This window comes from Notamacropus eugenii, chromosome 2 (assembly GCF_028372415.1).
Source record: "Notamacropus eugenii isolate mMacEug1 chromosome 2, mMacEug1.pri_v2, whole genome shotgun sequence".
In the NCBI taxonomy this organism is placed as follows: Eukaryota; Metazoa; Chordata; class Mammalia; order Diprotodontia; family Macropodidae; genus Notamacropus; species Notamacropus eugenii.
In genome coordinates this window covers 215,599,012-215,614,524 of record NC_092873.1, presented here as the reverse complement: position 1 = coordinate 215,614,524, position 15,513 = coordinate 215,599,012, and the positions used below count along the sequence as shown (strand labels likewise).

The following is a 15,513-nucleotide window of genomic DNA, read 5'->3' as shown; positions in this document are numbered from 1 at the left end:
GAGACACAGAACAAAGTGAGTTGAACCAGGAGAACAATTTGTACAATGACAACATTTGAAAGAAAAACAATCTTGAAAGATTTTAGAGCTCTGATTAATGTAATAATAAGCCCTCAAGTCCAGAAAACTCAAGATGAAACATTCTGCTTACCTCCTGCCAGGGAAGTGATGAACTTAAAATAGAAAAAGAGGTGTATTTTCAGGCATGGTCAATGTGGGAATTTATTTTGCTGAACTATGCAGGTTTATGATGAGCGTTTTAGTATTTCTTTTTAAATTTGTTTTGTTTTGATCAAAGCAGGCAGTGGTATTATGCATACTTATGCATACATATATTTTTTTAAAGAAAGGTGATGAAGGCCAGAACTGGGGTAGAATCTACATAAGTGGAGAGAAAGGGAATGATATAATAGGTGTTGTAGAAGTAAGATCTGTAAGGCTTGGCAACTGATATAATAGGAGTTGGTCAGGACAAGGGATGAGAGACAGCAGAGAGGAAACAGTCAATGGCAGCTCTAATGATAAATTTTAATATCTCTTCCTGCCCTCTTTGACTTTCTGTGTTTCATTGATTTTATAAATACAAGAAGAGACCTGAAGTCTTTTCGGTCTGCACATGAAATCACCAATCTAGACCCTGGAGACTAAAAAAGGAGAAAAGAAGAATACAGTATAAAAATGTTAATTTCCAAACATAAAGGCTCTTTGTAAATCCCAATGTCAGAAAAAGCACCTCGGTGTGGAATCTCATCTTCTCATTAGCAGTTTAAAATTGATTCATCTTTAGGCAAGTCATAGAATCACTCCCTTACTTCCATTTTCCTTGTAATCTGTTAGGGCGCAAAGGTTTTCAATTCATTTCAATCTAATAATTTTGCTCCTATCCTACAAGGTGCTAAGCTGCATGAAAGATTAAATAAGAAGACAGCCCTGGCCTCAGGTCCTGTCTAGCTTTAAATCTATGATTTTATGGTCCTGTTATTGATTGGCAACTGATTGAATAAAGTGGCTAGAGAAGTGAAAAGAATTTTGAACTTAAGAATGAGAAGGCCAGTCTAATTAATCATGTAATCTTAGGACCTCTTGTTCTTCTACTATTAAAATGAAGAAATTCAACAGTATCTTTAAAGCTTCTTCCATCTCTGGGGTTCTGTGTTTTGGGGAGTTTATTCTTAAAGCTTACCATAGTAGTTGGTATATAGTAGGCACTTAATAAATGCTGACTGAGTGATTGTTGGATTCCAAAGCAACAGGTATGGATTATGGAATTATGAGATAGTACAGCACAAACCAGAAATAAAAAGTGCTAAGGGATTCACAGCCTAGGCAACTTAGGCAAAGGCACAAGGGGAGGAAACGTAATGAGATGTAGAGGGACAAGATAGTAAGCCAGACAAAGTCTAAAGATGTCAACAAATTTTTATGTAGTAATTACAGCTAAGCAGCCTTATTCTAGATGCTGCTAGGGAGACAGAAGAAAATATAGTCTCTGCCTTTGGAGAACTTTGTCATGGAAACCTGATTTATGTGCGTGACATATAATCAGAGAGACATTCAAGGGGGTATGTATAATACTCTATATGTTCTATGTAGTACATTCTGTATTTAATATCAATACAATGTTTACTGTATTATTGTACTAGATATTATTCTACAGTGTACTATATGTGTATATATACACATATGTGTATATTTATATGTATATGTTGACATATCTGTGTGTATATGTGTTGACACACGTGTGTATACATATACATACAAAGGCAAAATCAACAGGTCTTGGCATGTGTGAGTGGAAAAATGGTGTCCCTAACAGTAATAGGGAAGTTAGGTAAAGGGGAGAAAGAGAAAACAAGTTCAGTTTTACACAGTTTTAAAAATGCTGATTTTAAGATGTCTATAGGACATGTATAGGAGTTTGCCTTGCCAAGGAGAAGGGCCATCACATCATGGGAGGCAGGGGTGAAAGAGGAGGTAGTGCCAGAAGGCACCTGGGTGATATGGGATGCAGGCAGGGGACAGGATGGGGAATGGATAATTTTTTCAATAAAACATGAGGCAAAGTTCTCATCTGAGAGGGTTGGGGAAAGAGGAGACATGAGAAGGTTGAGGATGAATGAAAATATTTAGAAGAGTTGCTATAGTGAGTTAATTAGGGAAGTGTAAAGGATTGTCCTGTAGTAATGCAGACCCAGTTGAGATTATGTAATGTATGTTTGTATTGGACCCAATCAGCACATTTCTGTGATTATCTCCATAGGGGCTAGCCTTAGGGTAGATAGCTGGATTTAGAGACCTAGGCAGTTCAAGTGAGGAGCCAGTTTTGGGGAACTAAAGGAATGGTTTTATTCCCCTTCCTCTAAGGCAGGAGATGAGGTTGCTCTGGAGACCAGGTGTATATACATACATACAATGTAAAATATGTATACTGTGTACGTGTGTAATATACTATGTGAATATAATTCACTGTGTGTATAATATGTAATTGTGCTTATTGAATGTATCATGTATCTATGTAATGTGTGATGTATAACATAATGTTATATGCAACCTACATATACACACATGCATTATATGTCTATGTCTCTCTCTCTCTCCATATATATATGTATATACATATATATGTATATGTATAAAATGTGGATATAATTTAGGGCATACTATATATAAAGTGAGTAGTATGGTACATACCACTACAGAAATTTCCATGATCATTTTCTTTTCGAAATCATCATGGTAGAGGATGGAAACAAATTTTATTCAAAATTCCATAATAGCCATACAAATTCAAAAGAGTTTCGAAGTACTTGTAGTAATATTTAATTCTGACTATTCCACATGTTAAAAGCAAAATGTTCCTACTACAAATGGTATATAAGGTACTTAGCTAAGTGTTTTGTTTTGGATTTTAAATAATTTTTTTTTTTTTGCAAATAAGGAAATTAGAAAAAAAGGCATATTATCTTAGCAATGTATGGTTAATGTTTGAAGAGGAGAGACAAACCTAAAAGATCAATTAATAAATTAGTGTAATAGTCTGGCCAAGAAGTAAAATGAATACTTAAACTAAGGTGGTAACCCTGGGCGCAGAAAGAATGGGACCAGTGTTAACTATATAGAGGTAAAACTGACAAGATTTGACAATTGACTGGATATAGAGGATGAGGGAAGAAGAGAGTGAAGGATAACTTCTAGGTTGAAAACCTAGGTGCCTAAAAGGATAGTGGTGTCCTTGACAGAAAGATGGGGCAGAAAGCATTTGGGGTAAAAAGAAACAAGTTTTGTTTCAGATTTCTTGAGTTTAAAATGCCTTCTGGACATCTAGGTAAAAATAGACAGTTGCTGATGATAGAATTTTAGCTTTGGAGAATTTGGAGATGGATATATAGGAGAGAAGAGACAGAGAGAGAGAGAGAGAGAGAGAGAGAGAGAGAGAGAGAGAGAGAGAGAGAGAGAGAGAACAATTGAGGACCATTCTCATTTTTAAGAAATTATTTTCTTCAGTGGGATTTTGTACCTCTATTTCCATTTATCCAAATCTATTTATCCAATAAGGTGCCATTTTCTTTAGTATTTTTGTATCTCTTTTACTAAGCTGTTAATTGTCTTTTCATAATTTTCTTCCTTTGCTTTCATTTTTTTAATGTAATTTTTCCTCTACCACTCTTATTTGGTTTTGAAAGTCATTTTTAGCTCTTTTAGGGATTCTTGTTGGGCTTATGTCGAATTCACGTTTCCCCCTTTCGAGACTTTGCTTACACTTCATTGTCTTCTGAGTTTGTCTTGTTCTTCTCTGTCACCATATAATGACCAGGTTCTTCTTTTTGTGGTTGTTCTCTCATTTTTCTGCCCTATTTCTTGATTTTGAACTTTATGTTAATGTTGGGCTCTGTCCCCTGTGTGTAGGGTGGAGGAACATTGTCTCAAGTTTCAGGCTTTTCCTCATTGGTGTTTCCAGAGCTAGTTCTGAGGGTAGAGAGTTTTCAGTGCTTCCAAAGTTGTGTGATCTGGGGACAGGTCAGTGCTCTCCTCTCCACACTCAGAAAAGGCCCCTAATCCTGCTCTTTGGGATGCCTGATCCCTTGGGACCGGAATTGATATTGCTCCCTGGGATTTTCATACCCTCTTCACTGGAAGTGCTCTTCTCTGTCCTTGAAGTATGACCCAGAAATGGGTATGGACAATGAAGTTGCCAAACAGTTGCTCCTCAGGACTTTCACTTCCTCTTGACCAAAAGTGGGTACAGACAATGGAGTTGCCAAACAGCATTTGGGTTTGTTTTTTTGTTTTTATTTTTTACCATCTCTGACTTGGGAGCTCCTGAAGCTGCTGGGACTTCTGTCACCACTGATGTTTTATCCATGTGGGATCCAGGTCAGCCTCCATCTTATGCCATAGATCTCTCTTTCCAAACTCTAAGTTGTTTTGGGCTGGAAGAATGTCTCACTTTGACCCTTTGTTGACTCTAGCACTCCAGAATTGGATTTGAGGTGTTAATTTTAAGCTTTTTGGAGGGTAATATAAGAAGGGCTCAGCTGCACTCCGCTATCATGGCTCTACCCTTGATTCGTTCCTAACCTATAAAGCAAGTGCTTAGATTTTTTAAAAATCAAGATAGTCAAGGTTCCTAAGCCAGGGATGACAGCCCACTAAAGATTAGGAATATTGGGAGCATTAAGAAGGTGCTGTTATTATCTCTGTTTCATAGATGAGGAAAGTGAAGCAGACAGAAGTTGTGAGTTCCCAGCATCAGATAGTTGGTATCTGAGACAGGTTTGGACTCAGGTGTTCCTGACTTGTGATCCAACTCTTTCATCCACCATGCTACCTCCCTGCCTCTAGGTATGTTTTTAGGCAGCAGAAAGGCATATAATAGGGAAAGATTAAACTTTAGTGGAAGGGTATAATTAGAAAGGAGACAGAAGGTGAAAGGATCAAAAATACTTCTTGATAAGAAACTAGAGAAAAAAAGGAGAGTACAGGGATTTTGATCTATAATCTATAAATCTATAATTTATATTATATAATGTAAGTACTACATTGTAATATATAAACGTAAAATATATTATGTTATATATAAATTATATATGTGTGTATGTGTGTTTATATACACAAACTATAATCTATAAACATATCTCTAACACAGGTATGAAATAAGGGCCTATGCTGAATAGGAGAGGTTGGAAAGATGGGGTAGGAAGCTTGAGAAAATAGACTGTAGGGGAAATATAATAATTAATTAAAGGAAAATAAAAAAGACTAATTTATGCCTTGCAAGGGACCAGAGGTAAGATAAACTTGTAGTGAGCCCAATCAAGACAGTTGTGGCCTCTTACATCACTACTCAACAGTTATTTTTCTTTTCTTAAAAGGGGCCATCCCTTGAGTAACTATTTAAAAAAGCCTATTCATTGAATGGGTCTATCTCTCTCAAAGTGAGAATGTGATAAGACCTTAGCCTGAAAGGACCAGGGTCTTCCAGTGCATCCTGGGCCATCTCCAGTCATCCTGATGAATATCAGGCCACTGGATCCAGATGGCTCAGGAGAAGAAAGTGAGATTGGTGACCTTGCACAGCCCTCCCTCACTCAAAGTCAACTGCAAGTCATGTTATCATCTTAATGTCATGGTCCTCTTGGAGAACAAAGGACAAGTACCACCACCACAACAACAACAACAACTCAACAGTGGGAGAGTAAGAGGAAATAAGGCAGATTTGGCAAGATATGAATAGCAAAAGGACAGAAGGTCAAGGAATTCATGTGTAGAAAACAGTAGATGATGGAACTAGTTAAGTACAAGGTCAAGATGGAGAAGGAAGGAAAGTGAAGCCAGAGCAAGGCTGATGAGCTAGGAAAGCACCAAAGGATGGAAGTTACAGTGAGGACAAAGGATGGGATCCTAAAAGGGAGCCTGAGGAAATGGATTAAGTAGAATAGGCTGATAAAGGACCTGGAAACCAGATTCTGAACGTGGATTTCATGGTGATAGCACCATGGAATAAATAATATGTCTCCATTTTCCCTAGCTAGTTCTCTGTTAATCAAAATTTGGTCCTTATCTTGGATTTCTCATCATTAGATGAATACCTGTGAAGAAACAACAAACTACTTAGAAATAGGTTGACCCATTCCCCCTTTAAAAACCTGATTTCTAAAAACCTGATTCCCATTAAGTTGCACAGTGTCTGGAGTGAAGCTCCTATGAGAGCAAGTTGTGCTTATTCATATCAAGCTTGCAAGCAAAAGGACTTTTATATAATTGTACTCCTAACCCCGGGCAACTAAGTGGCACAGTAGCTAAAGCACTGGGCCTAGAGTCAGGAAGACCTGAGTTCAAATCCAACTTCAGACATTTACCATCTGTGTGACCCTGGACAAGTCACTTCACGCCGTTTGCCTCAGTTTCCTTATCTGTAAAATAAGCTGGAGAAAGGAATGGCAAACCACTCCAGTATCTTTGCCAAGAAAACCCCAAATAGGGCCATGAAGAATGAGACGTGACTGAACACAGCAGCACTCCTTAACCAGCCAGCCCACTGCTTTTAGTGTAGCACACTACATGGAAATACTTATTCAATATTAATTTAATTTTGCATTTGTTCATGCCTTGTTCCATTGATGAAATCTAATATTTATTCATGTAGCTGAGTGACAAATCACCTATTCATATATGACTACAGCAGTGTTGTCGGTTTCAGAGAGTAAACTGCTGAAGGTAGTGACCTTATTCAGTACGGAACACAGTGCTATACTCACACTTTGATGATGAAGACTAACTGTGGACTTTTCTGAATCTTCAGTAACCTTTAAAGCAGGTGTTTTGATTTTTCTACAATCAAGATCTTAGATGTTTGGAGATCAGGTGGCAGTGGGCGGGGTGAGGTACTCTCCCTTGGGAACATTAAAAGAAATGGCTGATCACATATAACCTTTGCATTTGCTGGTGGGAGCACTTGGTTCAGGGAGACTTTTCAGACATTCAGTATTGCAAACCCAGGAGCCACTCCACTCTGCAAGGTAGATAGGTGACAGCAGCAGAGTGACAAGCCCGGAAAGTCAAATTCGCTTTCTTACTCCCTAAAAAAAACCTGTTCTCTGCATCCTAATTAAATTTACATGCCCCATTACCTCCTAAGATTGCAAGTGGTGGGATTGATGTCGAATAATTACACTACCTTCACATGGTTTCCATCAGACCTTCAAATGCTTTGCCTCTCTGGTCCAATGGACTTGGACATACATAGCTGAGAGAGACAGGCTGTTCCCTGGTTAGAATTCAGAGTTTCTGCATTCTGTGCCCCCACCCGAGGCCATCAACTTCTTCCACAAGCCAGCTAATCTGTCTATGGCACTTTCTTTACTGTGACAAAAAGGGGATGATGCACTTGTCACAACCCTGTTTTGAAGATTAACGAGATAACTTTTGACCATCTGTTTGAGATCCTGAAATGGAAGGTGCTATATAGAGATACAAACTGGTGATATTTTATTTTAGGCTGAATGATCTCATTTGCCCTGAGACTGAAGAGGCTGCTATTGCTTGCCTTTAGGGAAAAGGACCATAAAGCAAATGGCAGTTAAAGCTTTGTATCCTTCTAGAGCCTTCAGATGAAGGAAGAGCTAGCCCTAGCCCAGCTTATGAAGAGGCTACCTGCTAATTGCATAATGAGAAGAGTTTACAATCATGTCAACTCACACCCCTTATCTCATTTGCTAACACACCACAAGCCAGTGGTCTAGCCTAGACTTAAACATGGATCTTAGGCATCAGCTTATTCTAGTGTTTTTAAAACAGTGTTGTGTCTTAATATTTAAGACAATATTATGTCATCTATATATAATTCTTATATATACTTATAAGAATTTGGTCAAGGCTCTCAGGGCTCATTTTGCTTTGGGAGAAAGTTGAGAGAATGAGTACAACATCTTAGAACCCCAAAATCTCAAAGCTGGAAAGATCACCTAGTTCAACTCCTAAATCAGAAATCAGTCCCTCTGCTGCAATCCCAACAGGTGGTCTTTGGACATATTTGTGTCAGAGTAGAATGGAAACTCCTTGAGGGAAGGGAATGGTGCTATTTCTTTGTATCTCCAACACTTAGCACAGTTCCCAACACATTTATCGTTCAGTCATTTCATTCATGTCTGACTCTTGGTGATCCCATTTGGGGTTTCCTTGGCAGAATGGTTTGCCATATTCTTCACCTCATTTTACAGATGAGGAAGTGGAGGCAAACAGGGGTAAGTGGTTTGTCCAGGGTCACATAGCCAATCTGAGGCTTCCCAATTCTAGGCCAGTGCTCCATTTACTGTGCCACCTAGCTGCTCACTAATAAGAAATTACAGGTGCCCAGGTGCACACATTCTGGTCACCTTGGGTTCAGTGGTATGGAATATCCCTTCCTGCTCTAAATCTGTGATCTTAAGATCTTCTTCATTTCATCAGATTAGAGTTCTGTGGGGTTATGGGGGGGTACAAATAGAGAAGAAACCAAACAGTAATAGAATAGAGGGTCACTCAGCCCCAAGCGTACATCTCAGGTTTTAGAAGAACTGTATGGACTAAGTGCTTAACTCTAACTTGAATGGATTCAAGGTGGAGGGAAAGAGGCCACTATGATAGTCTCTTTTACTTGGCACCTAACTGACCACTGACCAAAGCCCTACACTGGAGAAGGTTTTCTGCTTCCATCATTTTTATCAGATGCCCCTTCTCTGATGTCATAATCCTAAGAATACTTTCCATAGGTAAAATGAAAGCCTAGCCCTGGTGATGTCAGGCAGAAGGGAACCTTAGCTTGGGGAGATATACTTGGCTTCAAAGTATAAAAAATAGTTATTTTACTCAAAAAATGGGGGTCCCTAATTTGCTGAACCTCTGACTAAATCCAGAATTGAATTGAAATTGTTAAGCCCTAGACTGATGAGAATGACAAAGGTTCTGAAAGTAGAAGTCATGAGTCACAGTTAACAAATAGAGATGGAGAAACCCAAAGGAATCCAGTGACTCTTGAGAAACAAAAATGAGGATAGTAGAGAAGGGGACAGGATGCTTTAAGGAGGAAAAAGTTACTTCCTGAGCACTTTGTCACTGATCTTGAGTTCTAAAAATATTCATTAGCCATTCATTGAGTACTTACAATGGGCAAAGGCCCTGTGCCATATTCTAGAGGAAATGCAAGGAGGCAGTGCCATGGTCATTAGTGAAATATAACACATAGAAATGTATATAATACAAAACTGAACACAGTGCATGAATTAGGAACTGGACCTGTGATTTCATTAATATAAGGAACCTTTAGAATGGGAAAATTCCCTCTACTGATTCACCTTCTCTACAACTTAAAATCTTAGAACAGGAGTTATTAACATGGGTTCTATGACCCTTTTTGTTTAAAAAGTATTTTGATAATTTGATTTAAATATGATTTATTTTCATTGTCATTTCATATCTTTTATACATTTTAAAACATTTTGAAAAGGGGTTCACAGGTTTCGCCAGACTGTCAGAGGGGTCCAGGAAACAAAAAAAGATTAAGAGCTCCTGTCTTAAAGAATTGCCTAGAACACTGAGAGTCATAGAGCCAGTATGTGTAAGAGACAGGAATTAAATGTAGGTCTTTGTGGCTTTAAGGCATGGAGCTATGTGGCCCAGTGAATAGAGCACCAGGCCTGCAGTCAGGAAGACCTGAGTTCAAATTTGACCTCAGATACTTAGCTGTGTAACCCTGGGCAAGTCATTTAACCTCTGCCTCAGTTTCCTCATCTATAAAATGGGGATGATAATAGCACCTATCTCTTATTGTTGTTTTGAGTCAAAAGATATAATACTTGCAAAGTGCTTAGCACAGTGCCAGTCACATAATAGGCACTATTTAAATGTTAGCTGTCATTAGCTAATGTTATCCAAGGCTGGTTCTGTATCAGGGTCATGCTGGAGCCAGCTCAGATGACCAGACTTGACTGTTAAATGTTTAGTGTGAGCATTTATACACCAGAAATCAGCAAATACTACAAATCAGGGCTTAATTTATTGTTTAATTGATTTCTAGACTTATGAAAGCTGTGGAGAAAATATTAATAATGCAAATTGAATTTAAAAGTGTGCCACATGTACTTGGCCCCCTCCTGGAGAGTCAGCTGTTAAACATTTATCAGAACACCTCTGCTCTATCACACCATACTGCCTTAGTGAAGGCATAATGAAATGCAAACAGAATGTTATGCCAGTCCAACTTGGGGGAAGGAAAGACTTCCTGAGGGAAATGGCATTTGAGCTGGCATATTTCAATAATTTAAAAAGTATAGGGAAAGGAAGGCATGAGAAAAGTTAGGGACAAAGAGTCTGGTTTGAGTGAGACAGTATAAAAGGTCAAGAGTTCTAAATAACAAATCATCTGGGGACAGTTTGTGTTTTGTTTCTTAAGTATGAATCACCCAAGGTGGGTCACCTCTCAAACCGACAAATTGCTTGGATCCACGTAGTAAAGAAAGAAGAGGAGACATGACTTTGAGTGTGTGGCATCTCTGGCCATCATTCATGTAAAACCTTGTTGTGCTGCTAGTCAAGACTATGCCAACTTCATTGCAGAAATACACTGCTCTGTTGACTTGGCGCTCCTCTGGCTTCCCTGCTACCTTCAGGCGCCAGCTCTTCGTCTTGAAGCCGCAATCTAGAGCTGCAATCTACTCCCAGGAAGTATCCTGTTCTCTAGCCTCTCCCTCTGATTGGAAGCTTCCTCCCTGGAACCTTAAAGAGGGCAGCTAAGCAATCCATATCTCATTCCTTTCCAGGCTGAAATCTAGACTTTCTCTACTGTGACCTTTGACTATCCCTCACTCCACTTTTTGGCTTCCTTTTATGAGTTGTATTTCCCATTAGAATATAAATTCTTTGAGAGCAGGGACTATCTTTGTCTCTACTTATAATTGTAAACCCAGCACTTAGCAAGAAGTGCTCAGGCATTGAATAAGTGCTTAAGAAATACTTTATTCACTGCCTGCCTGCCTGGGAAATTCACCTTTCCACAGTGAACCAAGGTGTCAGGAGCCCAAGAAGCAAAAATCTCTTCTCTGGGTTCAGCCACATCACAGGGCACAGGTCTCAGCTCCTAAGCCTGAATCTCTCTCAGGCGTGAGGGGTCTTTCAGTATTCTTGGCCAGGCAAGCAAGTGAAAAAGTCATCAGGTTTGTATAGGGTCAAGAGTGATATCATCTGCACTTCACCCCCCTCTCTCCAGGGATCCCCACTCACTGACATACTCCAGGGGAAGCATTGTACCAACCGGATGAGAATGTCTGTCTCTAGATCTGGTAGATAGAAAGGGACAGAAATTTAGGCATAGTTAGTCCCTAGGATAAGCATAAGAATCAGTTAGGTTGGTTACTCCACAAATCAGTTAATCAGCAAGCATTTAATTAATACTTATTATTTGATAGGCAATGTACTAGGAGTTGGGCATAAAACAAAAAAGCAAAAAAAAAAAAATTCCCTTCCTTTCCCTCAGGGAGCTAACAGTTCATCCGAATAAGACAATGTACACATGTGTAGGCTGTTCAGTTGTTTAAGGTGTCTGACTGTTCATGATCCTATTTGGAGTTTTCTTGGCAAAAATACTAGAGTGGTTCGCCATTTCCTTCTCCAGCTCATTTTATAGATGAGGAAACTGAGGCAAACAGGGTTAAATGTTCAGTGTCACACAAAAATACATTCAAAACATAAATACAAGGAGATTTAGGAAGTGAGAAGAAAAGGATTTGACAATGTTGTCCCTGGGTTGCTGTAATTCCAGTCCTTCAACCCCTTTCCTGCACTTTATTTAAAAGCATCTAGGTAGTACTCTTCCTATCCACCCTGGATAGAATCCTGGGCTTGGAGTTAGGAACCCTGAGTTCAAATCTAGCCTCATACACTTAGCTGTGTGACCCTGCGCAGGTCATTTTACCTCAGCTTTGCTAAGTTTTTGCCAATGAAGATAGTAATAGCACTTAATTCCCAGGGTTGCTGTGAGGATAAAATGAGATATTTGGAAAGTGCTCAGTACCATGCCCATCTCATAGTTGGTGTTTAATTCTTTTTCTTCCTCCCTTTCTTCCTCCCTACCTCCCTCCCTTCCTTTCTCTTCCTTCCTTCCTTCCTTCCTTCCTTCCTTCCTTCCTTCCTTCCTTCCTTCCCTCCTTCCTTCCTTCCTTCTTTCCTCCCTTCCTTCCTCCCTACCTCCCTCCCTTCCTTTCTCTTCCTTCTTTCCTTTTTTCCTTCCTTCCTTCCTTCCTTCCTTCCTTCCTTCCTTCCTTCCTTCCTTCCTTTCTTCCTTCCTTCCTTCCTTTCTTCCTTTTTTGCTTCCTTCCCACTAAGCAATTTACAATACTTAACTGCTGTCCAGGGCATCCTGAAGGAACCATGCTTTGAGTGTTTGTAACAGGTAGTTGTCCAAGTAAAAGTGTAGTAACCACATGGGAAGGTGATATTTCATATTGCAGGATTTTCCTCCCATTATGTTGCTCAGATTCAGGGGGAAATATAAGAACCAAGATTCAAAGTCATTTACAGAGCCTGCCTGTCTGCCTCAGCTCCAACACCCTGGTGTCACACTGAAATAGCTGACCTATATTAACCATCACATAGAGGTCAGTGACCTTGAAGTCCATAAGGCTATTCTGGCATGTTGTGTGCCTTATTTAATGCTTGGTGGGTTTTTAGGGAGGCTGAGGGCTTTTGTATATATTTTTTTAATCTAGCCAAAGAGGCAGCTGGAGAAAAAAATTGGGACAGATAAAAGTGTTGTCATTAACTGTGACATGTTCATCCTTTTTCCCATTCCTTGGGGCCATCTAGATGCAAGGAAGACTGTGTTACACATGACTGATAGCTCCTATTTCAGTAGCTTTGAAAGAGAGACTCAGAAATGATTCTGTTTGCCCTGTGTAGCTATTAAATTGATTTGGTGCGTTCTGAGGGGGAATTCACTGGTGTGTCCTTTTTCTACAGTCCTTCCCCAGGACTCATTGATAAGGAGTGACTGTATGGTCAGATACCTAGCAGGATGGTCTTGGGAACAGTGATGTCCAAAGTAGCCTACAAGGGGGATGTAGCACAAATATCACGCATAGTTTGGGTGCATCAGCGTGGACATTCCACAAGACCATGATTTGTAAAGGTGAAACACAGAAAATGAAAAACAAAGGAGATATTGAGCATATTCAATGTAATATTAAATTATCTGTCATTCATCTTCTGAGATGTCTCAAATTTCAAGTTTATATTTCATGCTACAGAATTAAGTAATTAAGGCAATTCTTATATTTCTGTGCCAGGTAAAGAAATATAATTATTCACCAGGAGACATCATTTAGACTGAGGAAGTGTTATTATTTTTTAGCACTTTAATGGCAGATCACCCACATCTTAGGGAAGTTTTAAGAATAATTTCCTCCTAATTCTGAATTATAGATGTTAGCACATTATGACCAAAATGATAACTATGATATGTGTATGTCTGTTCTGTTTGTGTTTATGAAGGTTTAGAGCAGAGCTCCTTACCTTAAAGTCTGTGAATAGATTTAAGGAAAGTCTATGAACTTTCATATTAAAAGATTACATCTTCATTTCAATATAATTGGTTTCCTTTGTAATCCTATCTGTTTTATTTTAGGCCTTTAAAACAGGGGTCCATGACACAAAAAAGATTAAGATCTCCTGTTTTAGAGGTAGTGCATAACTGTGGAAAAAGCACTAACTCTTCAATCAGACAGTCTTGGTGGGTTGATCTCCTCCCTTATGCTTACAGTGCTTACCTGAAACTAAAGCTGTTTTATCACATGAAACCAAAGGTTGGACTAGATGGCTACTAAAGTCCCTCCCAAATCTATATTTTGAATCTTATAAATTAGCATTTATTATTATTACATATTATTATTTTATATTAACTAAAATACCAAACCACAGTTCCAGCCTTAATTACAGTGGGATACACATGCCCATGGTTAAACCAAAAACAATTTAGATTTTCTAGGGTTTGTGTTTGTTTTAACCATAAGCTTTCCTTCTGTCTTGAGAGGTTTAGAGATTTGTGGCTTGTCTTTTCTGTTTTCCTTTGTCTCAACAGTTAATGAATCTCTACCATGGTCCTCTACCTCAGGGATATATTCTAAAACAGAAGTTTTTAACGCAGGTTCTGAGAACCATGGATGGGTTTCAGGGAGTCCATGAACATGATGGATCAGGGAGAAAAATCCTCTTCATTTCAACATAATTGGTTTCTTTTGTAATTTCCTATACTTTATTTTAGGCATTTAAAATTATTCTGGAAAGGTGTCCAGTATATAAAACAGGTTAAGAAACCTCCTGTTCTAAAACTCTGAAAATCTGCTCCATTAAATTTCTAGGTATTCTGAAAATGGGTCTAATGCAAAGTAATTGCAAATCAAAGTAGTACCGTAGGTGCCCTTAGTCCTCTCAGAAGCTGGGCTAATTGCTTTGGCCTGGTATCACTTGTCACTGAGCAAGACTCCTTACCCTCCCTCCCCTCTGCCCCTCAATGGTATTTCACTTACACTCCATCAATTTGATCCTGAAGTAAGCAATGAGAAGGAGGAGCAGTACAGTCACGGGCAGAAAGATCCCAGAAAACAGGAACCAGCCTGGAAGCTCTGTCAGAAAAGCTGCAGCTGGAGACCTCATTGCCAGTGGTGTCAGCCTCTGCAGGCCAGAGGAGCTGAGCCCAGGATCCAATCTGTAATGGAGAGACCCCTCCGTTTTAGACTGGGTTTCCACTTAATGTCCTCTCTGGCCTGCTTTGTGGATCCCATTGTAGCCTTCAGTGGACTTTGGCCTGTTTAAATAGCCCCATGATTTCTAAGAGGAATGAATGGGGGTGGGGGTGGGAGTAAGTTACTCTGTAACTCGAGTGCAAAGTTTTAGGACTGAAACATCTCAAGATTTCCCAGTACTGAATCCTTTATGGAGGGTGAAGATGCATGGGAGAGAAAGAGGGGGTGGGGGTGTGGGAAGGTGGGAGGCACAGATTGCCCCGGGCAGCCAGGGGTCATTTGGATTTTAATCTAGGCAAAAAAAAAGAGTTACCTACCTCTATCTATCAGTGCTTTATCAGTTTTCAGGGATAGAAAAAAAATTTTCCCCTCTCCTTGACGAACTTTAGAACTAAAATTACTTGAAGGGTCCATATCTTTTTTTTACCTAAACCTGATATAAGAAAAATAAGTAATTCCCATAGACATGCAAAATTTAAATCAAGATATGATTAATCCAAGAGAATAGGGTTAGAAACAGTAATATGTGTATAAATGTATGTATCTTTATCTTTCTCTCTATATGTGTACATACGTATACGTACACACGCACACACACACGCACATATTTCTTTTTCTCCCACAATCAGGGACTATCTTGTCTTTATTTTCTTCTCTGAACCTACCCTAGTCAGGTAAATGATGGATTCTTAGTGTCTAACATTCATTTAAAAATTTTTTGAGTTCCAAATTCTCTCCCTCT

General features: G+C 39.1%; 1 long non-coding RNA gene across 1 annotated transcript in view; it reads right to left on the bottom strand.

Moving 5' to 3' along the window:
• Positions 1-14,644, bottom strand: part of LOC140526793 (uncharacterized) — a 90,059-nt gene extending 75,415 nt beyond the window's left edge. Inside the window, exon 1 of the long non-coding RNA XR_011974528.1 lies at positions 14,556-14,644. This is a non-coding gene — a long non-coding RNA (uncharacterized lncRNA). The remainder of the gene's footprint in view (positions 1-14,555) is intronic.
• Positions 14,645-15,513: the final 869 nt, after the last annotated feature.